Source organism: Balaenoptera physalus (assembly GCF_965194825.1).
Source record: "Balaenoptera physalus genome assembly, chromosome: 12".
NCBI classification, from domain to species: Eukaryota; Metazoa; Chordata; class Mammalia; order Artiodactyla; family Balaenopteridae; genus Balaenoptera; species Balaenoptera physalus.
Window position 1 is genome coordinate 66,202,299 of NC_138897.1, and position 12,435 is coordinate 66,214,733.

The following is a 12,435-nucleotide window of genomic DNA, read 5'->3' on the forward strand; positions in this document are numbered from 1 at the left end:
GCTATACCAGACTTCATGGTTTTCTGTTTTCATATTTAAACAGGGTGTTGGTCTAGGTATAACACTCCAGGTGACCAAATCTTTGCTTTGATCATTAATTTAGTATCCTACGAGAAAGTAAATTAGAAAAAAATGTGTTGGGACTTGAAGGATAAATTAATATAGATGGCTCAGAAAAGATGGGATGGGGCGGGTGGAGTGGTCATGTAAGGACATGTAATGACCAAAAAATGCACTATCACTAGGGCCGAATTTTATTTTTATTCAAATGTTGGATAAGCTACCATTTAGTGAAACCTACCTATTCTCTGTCTTTTGGGAAGTATCATGGAGGTTTTTTTTGGAGGCACTGTTTTAAATGTTCAGAAACAGAAGCAACCATCCAGGGTTAGAAAAGTAAATCAAAGAAACAAACGTCTTCTTTTGCTGTAGAAGTATCTGTATCAAATTACTAATGTTGAACTAAAGGGACTCGGAATATGTTTCATTTATTTGCTTATGTAACTTTTACTCACTATTTTCACTTTGTGGTGAGTAAAGGAAAAATGGAATAAGAACAAGATGACCTTTCCATTTTGTCCTAAAATAGAAAACAGGAAGAATGAGCACTGCCCTCTTTTGGTTACACAATATAATAATCTTAACACTGAACAGCTGGCAGAATGTGTTAGTCATCACCAAATGAGCAGAGACACTTACTTACCTGGCCTGAGTCAAGTTTTAGACTGTGTCCTCATAATATCTTTCTTCTGCAAAGTAATCACAAGGGTTCCAAACTCTTTGTCTTTTAATCATAGACAGAGAAAGTGTAGGTGGATTGTTTAGATTCTCTCGCAGATGGCTGACAGTTCTAATCGTATTTAATCATTCTAAAGCATTCAGAGTGGACAAAGAGGAGACACGGAGAACTTTTTGTTTAATCATTAGACCCAATTTCACAATTGCCCCAGGGGCCAAGAACTTGAGGGAGAGGCTAGACTCCCTTAGACAAGAAACGCTGTGCAGGGGCTGCCGGGTCCCCACTGCAGGGTTTCATCTACACCAAGTGAGGGAGGAAGAATAGGAGGTCTGGGCTCAGAATCAGCACATTCCAGGAATGTCCTATGTTCTAAGGAAACACTGTGTTGCATCAGAAGGAAGCCTTGAGAAGTTTCATGGGGGTTCCTGCCTGGGGCTGGCCTCTCCTCTGCATTAGCTGCAGGGAAAACATAGTCACTGTTGGGACGTGACACATGTCTCATTAGCAGTGGACCTGAAGAAAAGACTCGAGTGTGTAGGTGGAGGATATATATCTTATTTTTAAATTGAAGTATAGTATAGTTGATTTACAATGTTGTGTTAGTTTCAGGTATACAGCAAAGTGATTCAGTTTTATATATATATATGTGTGTGTGTATATATGTATGTATATATATATATTCTTCTTCAGATTCTTTTCCATTATGGTTTATTACAAGATATTGAATAGAGTTCCCTGTGCTATACAGTAGGATCTTGTTGTTTATCTATTTTGTATATAGTAGTGTGTATATGTGAATCCCAAACTCCTAATTTATCCCTCTCCCCTCTTCCCGCTTTGGTAACCGTAAGTTTGTTTTCTATGTCTGTGAGTCTCTTTCTGTTTTGTAAATAAGTTCATTTGTATCATTTTTTTAGATTCCACATATAAGTGATATCATATGATATTTATCTTTGACTTACTTCACTTAGTATGGTAAGCTCTAGGTCCATCCATGTAGCTGCAAATGGCATTATTTCATTCTTTTTTATGGCTGAGTAATATTCCATTGTGTGTGTGTGTGTGTGTGTGTGTGTGTGTGTGTGTGTGTATCTATATATATAGATATAGAGATATAGATATATAGATATACACCACATCTTCTTTATCCATTCATCTGTTGATGGGCATTTAGGTTGTTTCCATGTCTTGGCTATTGTAAATAGTGCTGCTGTGAACATTGGGGTGCATATATCTTTTCAATGTGGAGTTTTCATCTTTTCCAGATATATGTCCAGGAGTGGGATTGCAGGATTATATAGTAACTCTGTTTTTAGTTTTTTAAGGAACCTCCATACTGTTCTCCATAGTGGCTGCATGAATTTCCATTCCCACCAACAGTGTAGGAGGGTTCCCTTTGCTCCACACCCTCTCCAGAATTTGTTATTTGTAGGCTTTTTAATGATGGCCATTCTGACCGGTGTGAGATGATAAGTAGAGGGTATATATCTTTAAGAGGAAACTTGTGAATATGAAGAAGAGAGACATTTAGAAAGGAAATATAATCCCCTCAGATCGTGTGTGGAGCCAGAGAGGGAGAAATCAAAATAAACCTTTTAAAAAGTTCATCAGGGTGGCAGAAAATAGAACATAAAACCCAAATGAGGACTTTAGGGATATATGGGATAAAAAGGGACATGGAAACTTCCGTTGATTCACCAACTCTGCTGCAGGGGATCTGAATCGAAGACTGCTTGCAACTAATATATTTTTTGTTGTATGACATGATAGCAAGAGAGGATGGAAAGAATTAGAACCTAATTTGGATGTCAGTGATCTGGATTTCAGGTTAGGACATCATGCCTATCCTTCGATATGAACACCCGGAACAGTGAATAAAGGGGATAAATAAAAATTTTTGCAAGTTGAAATGCAGTAGGCTGTTGTGTATGGGAGAAAATAAGACATTTTTTTCATTCAGCCGACACACAATGTAAAACAAAAGTACCCCATTGTGTAGAAGTCAGAGCTTCCTACTTCTTGTCAAAGTGGCTGCTGGCATCTCCAAATTTCATCATGTTTCCATTTTCTCATCTATTTGGGATGGCAGCATTGTTCAGAGGTATAAAGATAAGCACTGGATTTAAGTATTTCCTACTTTCTTAGGGGGAAGTAACTCGAGCCCAGACTACCTAGATCACCATCGGCTTACTTATGTATCATTTGTCACATGCGCCATTCTGGCCCTCTCCTGCATCCCTCTAAGAACAGATTTTGACCAGCAGGAAGGGCTGTGGAAGTTAGCAGGGGACCCAGGCTAAACCACTGAGGAAATCCCTGTGGGGCAATGACGTTTCACCTCCCTCACTCACACCTGTTGCCATGATATCGATTCATCCGTGTGCTCTTTGTGTTGACAGTTCCAGAAGCACCATCATGCGTCCCTTCCCTTTTTACCATTGAGATCAACTTAAAAAGATGAGCTCCAATAGGAGGAAGAGGGATTGCACTGCACATAGCATAAAGGTTAGAGTTGCAATTCTGCAGGAATTTAGTGCAGTTTTAAATTGGTACTGTGCATTTTTGGAAGGTTGACACCTACTGAAAGGGTGCCCCTTCCTGTGTTCCCTTAGACAGTCAGTACCTCTGCCAGGGCCCTGTGCTCCCCCAGCACCTGTTGTGGGTGTCTGCTGGCTGGTCCCTCCGAGCAATGGATCCCCAGAGGAGGGAGGAGGACTTCTGAGTCAATGGGGGAAGGTTCAGCACTCCAGCAGCCTAGCCAGTCTTAAATTTCTTGAAAATAAGTGCAAATGGATTTTCTTTGTAAAAATAAAGGTCTCACATTTTTTGTGGCCTGGCATCCTGGCCATCCCTAGATAAAAGTGAACTAAGATTGCCTTGGTTTTCAGCAGCCGTTATCTGCTACCTTTACGCTGAAAATGATCTTTCCACCTGTCCCATCCTTTACTCAATCCCAAGGGACTGTAGCGAGGACTCACGTTTACACTACAAGGTGAGGAAAGGAGTATAAACAAATTGAACATTAGCCCAAGCCCGTCAGCTCCATGTGATCAGTTTTCTTCACTTTGCCCCATCAAGTCCTTCATTCAGAAGAAAGGTCCCCACGAGGAATTACAGTCCTTCCCAGCTGGGCCTGAGCATCTGCCCTGATGCCTTTCGTGGTTCACCCCACACTACCCGTCCACCCAGAGCGGGGCTTCCGACAACCCCTCTGAGAGAGATGAGGTCTGTCCACAAGTGTGAAGGGTCTGAAACTTTACCCAACTTAGACTCTGACACGTTATCCTGTTCCTCTTTTGGGAATGCTGGCAGAAGACACAAGACTCGGGGGTCAGAGACCAAGGACTTTACTACTCACAGCCCAGGAGACAACATCTGCTCTTTGTATTAGTTCCCTTTGCCCCCATGTAGCACTGAGATCATGCGATGGTCCCAGATGACACCAGCATGTGCAGGAGAGGGACCAGGGTCAAGTGCCCAGCACATGATCAGGCAGCAAACAAGCCCTGACCTACTTAAATGTCAGGGGAAAGGTCAGCCTAACCATCAGGCGCCCTCGGCACAAGCTTGCCAGGATGTTCAGGGCCCACGGAGGGCTGCCTCTCCCAGCAGGGCCCACATACAGTTTATCATTCCAGCTTCCCTTCAGAGAGACCTTAGTCCAAAAGCCCACAGCACCGAGTGCTGATAGCCCTGGGCTGGCTGCTGAAGACCCACCGAATGTTGATTTATCGCTGGAGGAAAATGGGGTGGTGGGATGTCCATGTGTCTCCCTATGTTTAAACAAAAACACCCCACACACGGCCCCCCCAACCCTTTCCTGGTTTCAGTTCCTGCTGGACTGTTACATACACTCTCAGTTCCTGTTTGATGGTAGTACTGAAAAAGAAACAGCACCTACTCTCCAACTTGGATAGAGAATTCAACATGAAAAAGGAAGATACGTGTAATAAACTCAAACTCAGTATGTCCAAAACCAGACTTCTGGTCGCGTCCACAGCCACAGAGAAGGCAGCACATCCTCCCTCGGCCTCCTTCTGCGCCTGAGCGCCCGGCGGGCCATCCACAGCCTGACCCACCAGTTCCGCCCGCTGCAGTCCCATCACCTCTTGGCAGGATGATTCCATCACTCGCTAGATGCTTGGCGGCCTCAGTGTTTACCTTCTCACGCTGATTCTCAGTCCAGCAGCCGGAGGGGTCCTTTCAGCATGAAAAGCCGTATCCTATCACTTTTCTGCTCAGAACCTCCCACTGACTCCCAGTGCATTCCGAATGAAAGGACCTGCCTGGTCCCACACAATCTGCAACCCAGCCTGCCTCTCTGATCTGACCTCTGACCCCCCTCCTCACTGCCTCCATTCCCATCACTCCACCTGCTCTGGGACTCACTGGGCTCACCAAGCCCACCTGGCTCAGGGCCCTTGCACTGCTGCTGCCTCTGCCTGGTCCTCCCCCGACCCACAGATGCCAAAGGGCCTACCTCTGCTCCCCTTCGGGCCACCCCGACCCCTGCATCCCTGCATTATGTTTATCCATGGCACTTACCACCATTTGACACACGGCAGACATTTATTTCCTTGTTATCTTTCCTCTGTGAGTCCGGGATTCTGCTCACGGGTACCCTCCTTGCTGTATTCCCAGTGCCAAGAACACTGCCGGCCACACACCGGCTCCCAGTGAATGCTTGCTGGAGTCATTAATTCAACAGGTATTTATCATCTACCTTTTCGGTTTGCAGTCCAAGGGGAAGAGAGAAAAATCAAAAGGAACTTGTAATACAGTGGGTTTAGTGCCACATTGGAGAAGTGTAGGGTATCACAGGGCCACACAGGAGGTCTACACTGCGGGGAGCCAGATGGGAATTTATTTTTAAATACAGACTCTCGGAGAAGTCCCTGTGACATCCAATTTGGCATTCCCAGCATCCTACCCCACCCAAGGCGTTCTCAAGTTTTTGTTCTAATTGTGATTATAAATGCATCAGTCATTGCCTTTATAGGTAATAGCAAAATGAGGGAACATTTACCTATCAAAAGTGATAGCCCAGGGCTTCCCTGGTGACACAGTGGTTGAGAATCCGCCTGCCATTGCCGGGGACACGGGTTTGAGCCCTGGTCTGGGAAGATCTCACACGCCGCGGAGCAACTAAGCCCGTGCGCCACAACTACTGAGCCTGTGTTCTGGAGCCCATGAGCCACAACTGCTGAGCCCACATGCTGCGACTGCCAAGGCCCATGTGCCTGGAGCCCATGCTCCACAACAAGAGAAGCCACCGCAGTGAGAAGCCTGCGCACCACAACGAAGAGTAGCCCCCACTTGCTGCAACTAGAGGAAGCCCGCGCACAGCAATGAAGACGCAACGCAGCCAAAAATAAATGGATAAAATAAATAAATTTAAAAAAAAATGATAGCCCAGGAATAAACTAAAACAATGCTAAATCAGCTAAAACAATTTTAAAATAATTTTGAGTTATTTTGCAGTGCTTTGTATACTTTTTATATTGAATTTAAGTATCTTTAAAACTTTACTGAGTATCTTCTAATTAATACCAAATTCTCTTCTACTTATTATCAATGGGAACATGTTTCACAAAACTGTAGTGGTATGTACCTACATACCTTTTTAAAATCTGTACCTTTTCATGGAGTATCACTTCATTTGCACACACCTCTCCTTGCCCCTTCTGCATGACTATCTCACCCTCCTTCGTTTGCCCTGTTTTTCTGCTCTTTCTGGTGATTTGTCATCCTTCAAACAGCAGTGGTTCAAATAAGCCATCAGATGGACGCTTTCCCTGCAGACTCAGGGTTACAACGTCGGCTTTCTCATCATCTTCCCCTCAGTATCTTTTAGGACTCCCTCTGCTCCTGTTGCCTTCAGTTCCTAGAATGTGTTTTTGTTGGGTTTGATTTTGGGGGTGGGGGGTTGGACAGGGAATATAGGTGACATGGGTCACTTAACGATTCTTTTCTGAAAGGCCACAGAGCTCTGCTCATGTGCATCTTCCACTGTCACTGTCACTCCGGCCGACCTTCCTCTTCCCCCAGACCAATGGGAGGCAGGAATCTTACAACAGAAGTCCCCTCAGGTTTACAGAAAACAAGAGCTAACAGCTGATGTGCATTAAGTACTGACCATGTGGCACACTTTCTGCACTCTCGTGTGGCTTGTCTCAGCCACACACCACAGGCTTGGCCCCAAGGCCACCTCAGGCCGGGCAGGGTGAGCACCTTGTCTGAGGGACTTGAGTATTGGGTGGAGGAACAATTTTTTTTTCATTTTGAGAGTAAAAATTTTATTTTTGAGGAACTTCATATGCACATTTTAAAGAGAGTCCCATAAGAAAGCAAAAATATTACCCTTCCCTCATCCCAGAAATAAATTTAAAGGGCATAAAATTTCTTTTTTAAATTATGACACTTGGAAGTTTAGCACCAGCATCCAAAATTTAAGAAAGGGAAAAAAAGCATTTACATACTATGTTTTAGATTTCTTTGGTTGGGGTTCTCCCGACGGGCTAATGATATTTCATCTTTCAACTCATATTACTAAAAGAGGAAAAAAACAGGAAAAAAAATAACACCTAGTGGTTGCTGAAACTGGAGAGGTCCTTCCTGTCCTCCTTTCAGGCATCCTGGGATCTCAGCTTGCTGGAAAGTTGACTGACATTTTCCTTTTGTAGTTGTTTCGTAAAGAATAATTGTAGGGGCTTCCCTGGTGGTGCAGTGGTTGAGAGTCTGCCTGCCAATGCAGGGGACACGGGTTTGAGCCCTGGTCTGGGAGGATCCCACATGCCGCGGAGCAGCTGGGCCCGTGAGCCACAATTACTGAGCCTGCGTGTCTGGAGCCTGTGCTCCTCAACAAGAGAGGCTGCGATAGTGAGAGGCCCGCGCACCGCGATGAAGAGTGGCCCCCACTTGCCACAACTGGAGAAAGCCCTCGCACAGAAACGAAGACCCAACACAGCCATAAATAAATAAATTTTTTAAAAATGTAAATGTTCCATATAAAAGGGCAGCTCCTACTTAAAAAAAAAAAAAGAATAATCGTAAATGTTCTAATGTCAACGTCTTGGACAGTTAATCTTCCACTTTACTGTTTGGATGTTTCCTTGACATTGGTGAGGTCACGGTCTGCTCTATGCTTTGTTTTATTTTTTTGAATGGTCATTAAATTCTTTAGGTCACCTGCTGATGGTGGAGATGCCCAGGGGCCTGGGGATACTAAACCCAGCTCTAACCACCATGCAAAGCTGACAGGTCAGGGAAGCTGACAGGTGACAGAGCCGCAGGCAAAACGGCAGCTGCCTGAGAAACCCTGTGTAGAAGACTGGCAGTGTTTGGTCCTTGTCTCTGAGGGACGGTGATGGGTTACTCTTAGAAGGGCTCCTTTCCTAGTTCCCATGGATTTGCTCTGGGGTGAGCCACACCCCATCTGGTTGGGTAGAACGCTGGGAAAGCTCCTCAGATTTAGTTCCAGGAAGATCAGGTCGGCCTCACTGATGAGCCTAGGAGTGAGATTCTCAGCGACTGTAGGACCTGCCTCCCTTCCCCTGCTGGCTCATCCCAGCACCAAGCTTTCTGTTGTCTCACCAGCCACCTGGGGACAGCAGACCCACAGGATTCTGCCCTGGTCTCTGGCTTTCTACCTGAGAAAGGCCCCAAAGGCTCCTCTCCTGGAATTCAAGCTAACCTGGGCCTGGATCAAGGGGGATGTGTCCTCCTTTCCTCAACCAACCCCTCCTGGGAAGGGGCTCCTGGAAATCCAGAAGCTGCCTTGCCTTCTCCCTCTACCCCTTTCAGTTTGTCCAAAATATTCATCACTGGGTCATTCTGGTTGGTTTGCACTTTATTGAGTCTTGGCTCCTCTTTGCCACACTGTTCTGTTGGCATCTGGGGCCATGAGGGCCTGGTGACCACAGTGGCAGGTGCCACCACTGGGGAACCCACCTGCCTTGCATAGGAGCGCCAACAGCAGCTGCTACATCCTATGTGAAAGCTCGGGTCCCGGGTGGACACACCACCAAGTCAGAGTTTCCAGCCGGGGGACTTTTCTAGTTGTCAGCTCATCTGCACAACAAAGATGACACTAAACCAGGGGTGGGGGGGTGCCCAGGGTTGTGGGGTGCCCGGACCCCTCCCAGCCCAGGTGACAGGCTCTCCTGCCCCAGCTCTCTGTGACGATTCATCTGTGGGTCACACGCTGGCCCCACAGGAGGACTGTCCTCCAGAAGAGACTCTACCAGGAGAGTCTCGCAGTGTTAAACAGAGTTTCACACCCCAGTCTTTCATACACTGTAGTCACAATTTTGTCAGTGTTGAGTACCTCCTATACTATTAATTGTTTTTCTTTGAATCAAGTCAGCTTTTCACTTTAAATTTAATTTACTTCTCTGTTGTGCTAAACACTATCATTTCCAAGATTAATGATCTGAGGTGCTAGTTATACATTTTCAAAAACACATAATTATGAGAACTGGAGTCTATCTGTGTCAACATAATACAACTTTTCGTTCCAGGAAGTTCTTGCCCAAGAAGATAAGGCTGTACACCAATAAAGTACTTTACTGTTTGCTTCAGAAAATTCCTACAAATGACTTTATTCAGGTGAACAGTTTGCTTACCTGAGCAAACTGTCCTCAGACAGCAGTTCAGTCCCCTAGACCCTCACCTCCAATCCTGAACCATCACATCACAAACTGTACCCAACCTGATCCAGTCTCTGCCTTGAAAGACCCACCTTCAACCCCTTGAGCCCAGACCTCAAACCCCTATAGATGTTCTTCCTTGAACTTTTCCTTCTGACACACAACTAAAACTGTCAAAATGGTGGTCTCCCTTTTGGCAGTAAGTCTAAAAACAACTTTGCTTACTCAGCAGCTTCTTCTGATGTTCTTTTGGGAGCTGACAGTCAGCAACTATGCAAGTTTAAAATGTTCAGCTGTGCACCCCTGAGACCATCACACACTATGTGTAGACAAGACCCAACTTCAAGAACAAGCGATGAGAGGACAAGGGTCCTCCCCTTCCTCCCTGCATTCTCTTCACATATCCTCCCCACCAAGGCCCTTTTTGTACCTAACCTCCCCCTGCTTCTACAACTCTGACTGCAGGACACAAGCTAAGGGGGCAGGCAATTACCGGGGGATGAGCAGGTCATATTGTAGTGAGAGTTGTAAAGTAATGAGCAGCCTCTGTGGCTTAAAAAAATTGTTAACTTAAAACAGAATAATGGACCATTCCTGGAGTCATTCACTACATTGGCCACTCTGTCGCCAAATTTCAAGCAAATGCTGAAATTCACAGCTCCGATACAGAGCAGTATCATGCCCAGGTAGTTGCTTACGTGATAAGATTTGAGAGTATCAAGAAGTCTTCTCTGCCCCAAATTTCTTGCTTTTCTCCCATCTTCCCACAAGGCACAGGTTTTATAGGGTATGAAACTTTAACTTAAGGAAAACATTAACTTCTTAACTTTTTAAGGACTGCCTTTATGGTCCTTTGAAGACACAAAATCTGGGGAGATAACATAATAACAACCATTGTCTTTATTGGTCATTGTCTTAGTCTGTTCCAGATGTTATAACAAAAGTATCACTGGGGGTTGTTGAAGACTGGTGGTTTAAACAACAAACATTTATTCTCACAGATCTGGAGGCTGGAAGTCCAAGAGCAGGGTGCTGGCAGATCTGTGTCTGGTGAGGGTCCTCTTCCTGGTTTGCAGACGGCCGTCTTTTTCTTGTGTCCCCACATGGGGGAGAGAGAGAGAAATCTGTGTCTCTTCTTAGGGCACTAATCCCATTCATGGGGGCCCCACCCTCATGACATAGTCACCTACCAAAGGCCCCACCTCCAGATACCATCACACCAGGGATTAGACTTCAGTTTGTGAATTTTGGGGGGGACATAAACATTCAGTCCATAGTAACCACTTACTGTGGCTGGGATCTGTTTTGACGTGTCTACCTGCATTACGTGTTTAATTCTTAAAGCTCCCTGTGAATGGGAGGTACTACTTTCCACAATTTAGAGATGAGGAAACTGAGGCTTCACGTGGTTTGCCAAGGTCGCCCCGCTGGTAAACGGCAGACCCAGGGAGCCCAGGTTAGCAGACCTTACTGCATTGCTAACATTTCTGAGATGGATTCAGAACGTGAAAACAACACCGGACACTGGTGTGACCCCACTGTTCTTACAACTTTCTCCTTCTTTTCTCACTTCCTCATCAGGACACCCCCCCCACCTCAGGAGGCAAGACAGGTACTATTTTTAGCAACAGATTGTCCGTTCAGATTCCCCTGGGGTGAGGCTGAGCGGGTTGGAGGAGCAAAGAGGAGGGAGCAGAGGGGTTGAAGAGGGACCCCGGCTGAAGGGAGGGGATGTAAAATGTGGCTGGATGCACAGATTCAGAGAGAGGCCTATTGGTGCCCAGAGGCAGGGTGGGTGGGCAAAATGGGAGAAGGGCGTCGAAGGCACAGACTTCCAGTTATATCGTAAATAAGTCCTGAGGATGGAAAGTACAGCATGGTGACCACAGCTAACAATACTGTGCTGTATATTTGAAAGTTACCGAGAGAGTAGATCTTAAAAGTTCTCATCACAAGAAAAAAAATGTGTAACTACCTATGGTGATGGATGTTAACTAGACTTACTGTGGCCATCGTTTCACAATATTTACAACTATGGAATCACCATGGTGCACACCTGAAACTAATGTAATGTTATATTTCAATTACCACTCAATTTGAAACAAATGGAGCTGGGTCCTCATCTTCTCCCCAGGCGTGCTCTGCTCACAGGAAACGCCGTGGTTCCGTTTGGGTGGTCACCACCCCCAGGATGGTATCCCACTTTGAGAAGAAAAACCGCAAAAGAACCCTGCTCTTTGTAAAATAAAGAAGGCATTGCAGAAACAAGGAAAACACTTTCACTGAGATTTATAATAAACGCAATCATAAACAGAATCAGGGAATGCAGAGTTCAGGCTCTCACTGGACCGCCCTGAAGAAGCAATCGTTATTGGGATTCAAGTTTTAAATTCTTTTAGGGATATTTGCAATTCTAAGCTATAGAAATCTAGGGCAATAAGGAAGACAAGAACTATTTGAAGTGATGTCAGTGCAACTCTGGCTCCTTGCATGTGATGGGCACACCGTCTGTATCATCCACGTGTTTCTCATGACAGCTCCACGCAGTAATAATGAATGGCTTCATGTTCGGATTAGGACGCTGAGACCAGAGAGGCTGACACAAAGTGAGAAGTGTCTGCATCGGAATTCAAAACCAGGATTGTCCTGCTCCAAAGACTGTGTGCTCCATCACAGGAGGCTTCCAGATCTGTCCGAAGTTATCCTCACATCAAAGGCAAAGAATAGACTGGGCCGGGGCTTCCCTGGTGGCGCAGTGGTTAAGAATCTGCCTGCCAATGCAGGGGACACGGGTTCAAGCCCTGGTCCAGGAAGATCCCACATGCTGCAGAGCGACTAAGCCTGTGCGCCACAACCACTGAGCCCATGTGCTACAACTACTGAAGCCCACGAGCCTAGAGCCCGTGCTCTGCAACAAGAGAAGCCACCGCAATGAGAAGCCTGCGCACCACAACGAACAGTAGCTGCCACTCGCCACAGCTAGAGAAAGCCTGCGCGCAGCAATGAAGACCCGATGCAGCCAAAAATAAATAAATAAAATTTTAAAAA

At 45.7% G+C, this 12,435-nt stretch overlaps 1 long non-coding RNA gene across 1 annotated transcript in view; it reads right to left on the reverse strand.

Moving 5' to 3' along the window:
• The window catches only part of LOC309640278, a 711,494-nt gene that overhangs the window by 457,142 nt on the left and 241,917 nt on the right, over positions 1–12,435 (reverse strand). The window lies entirely within an intron of this gene.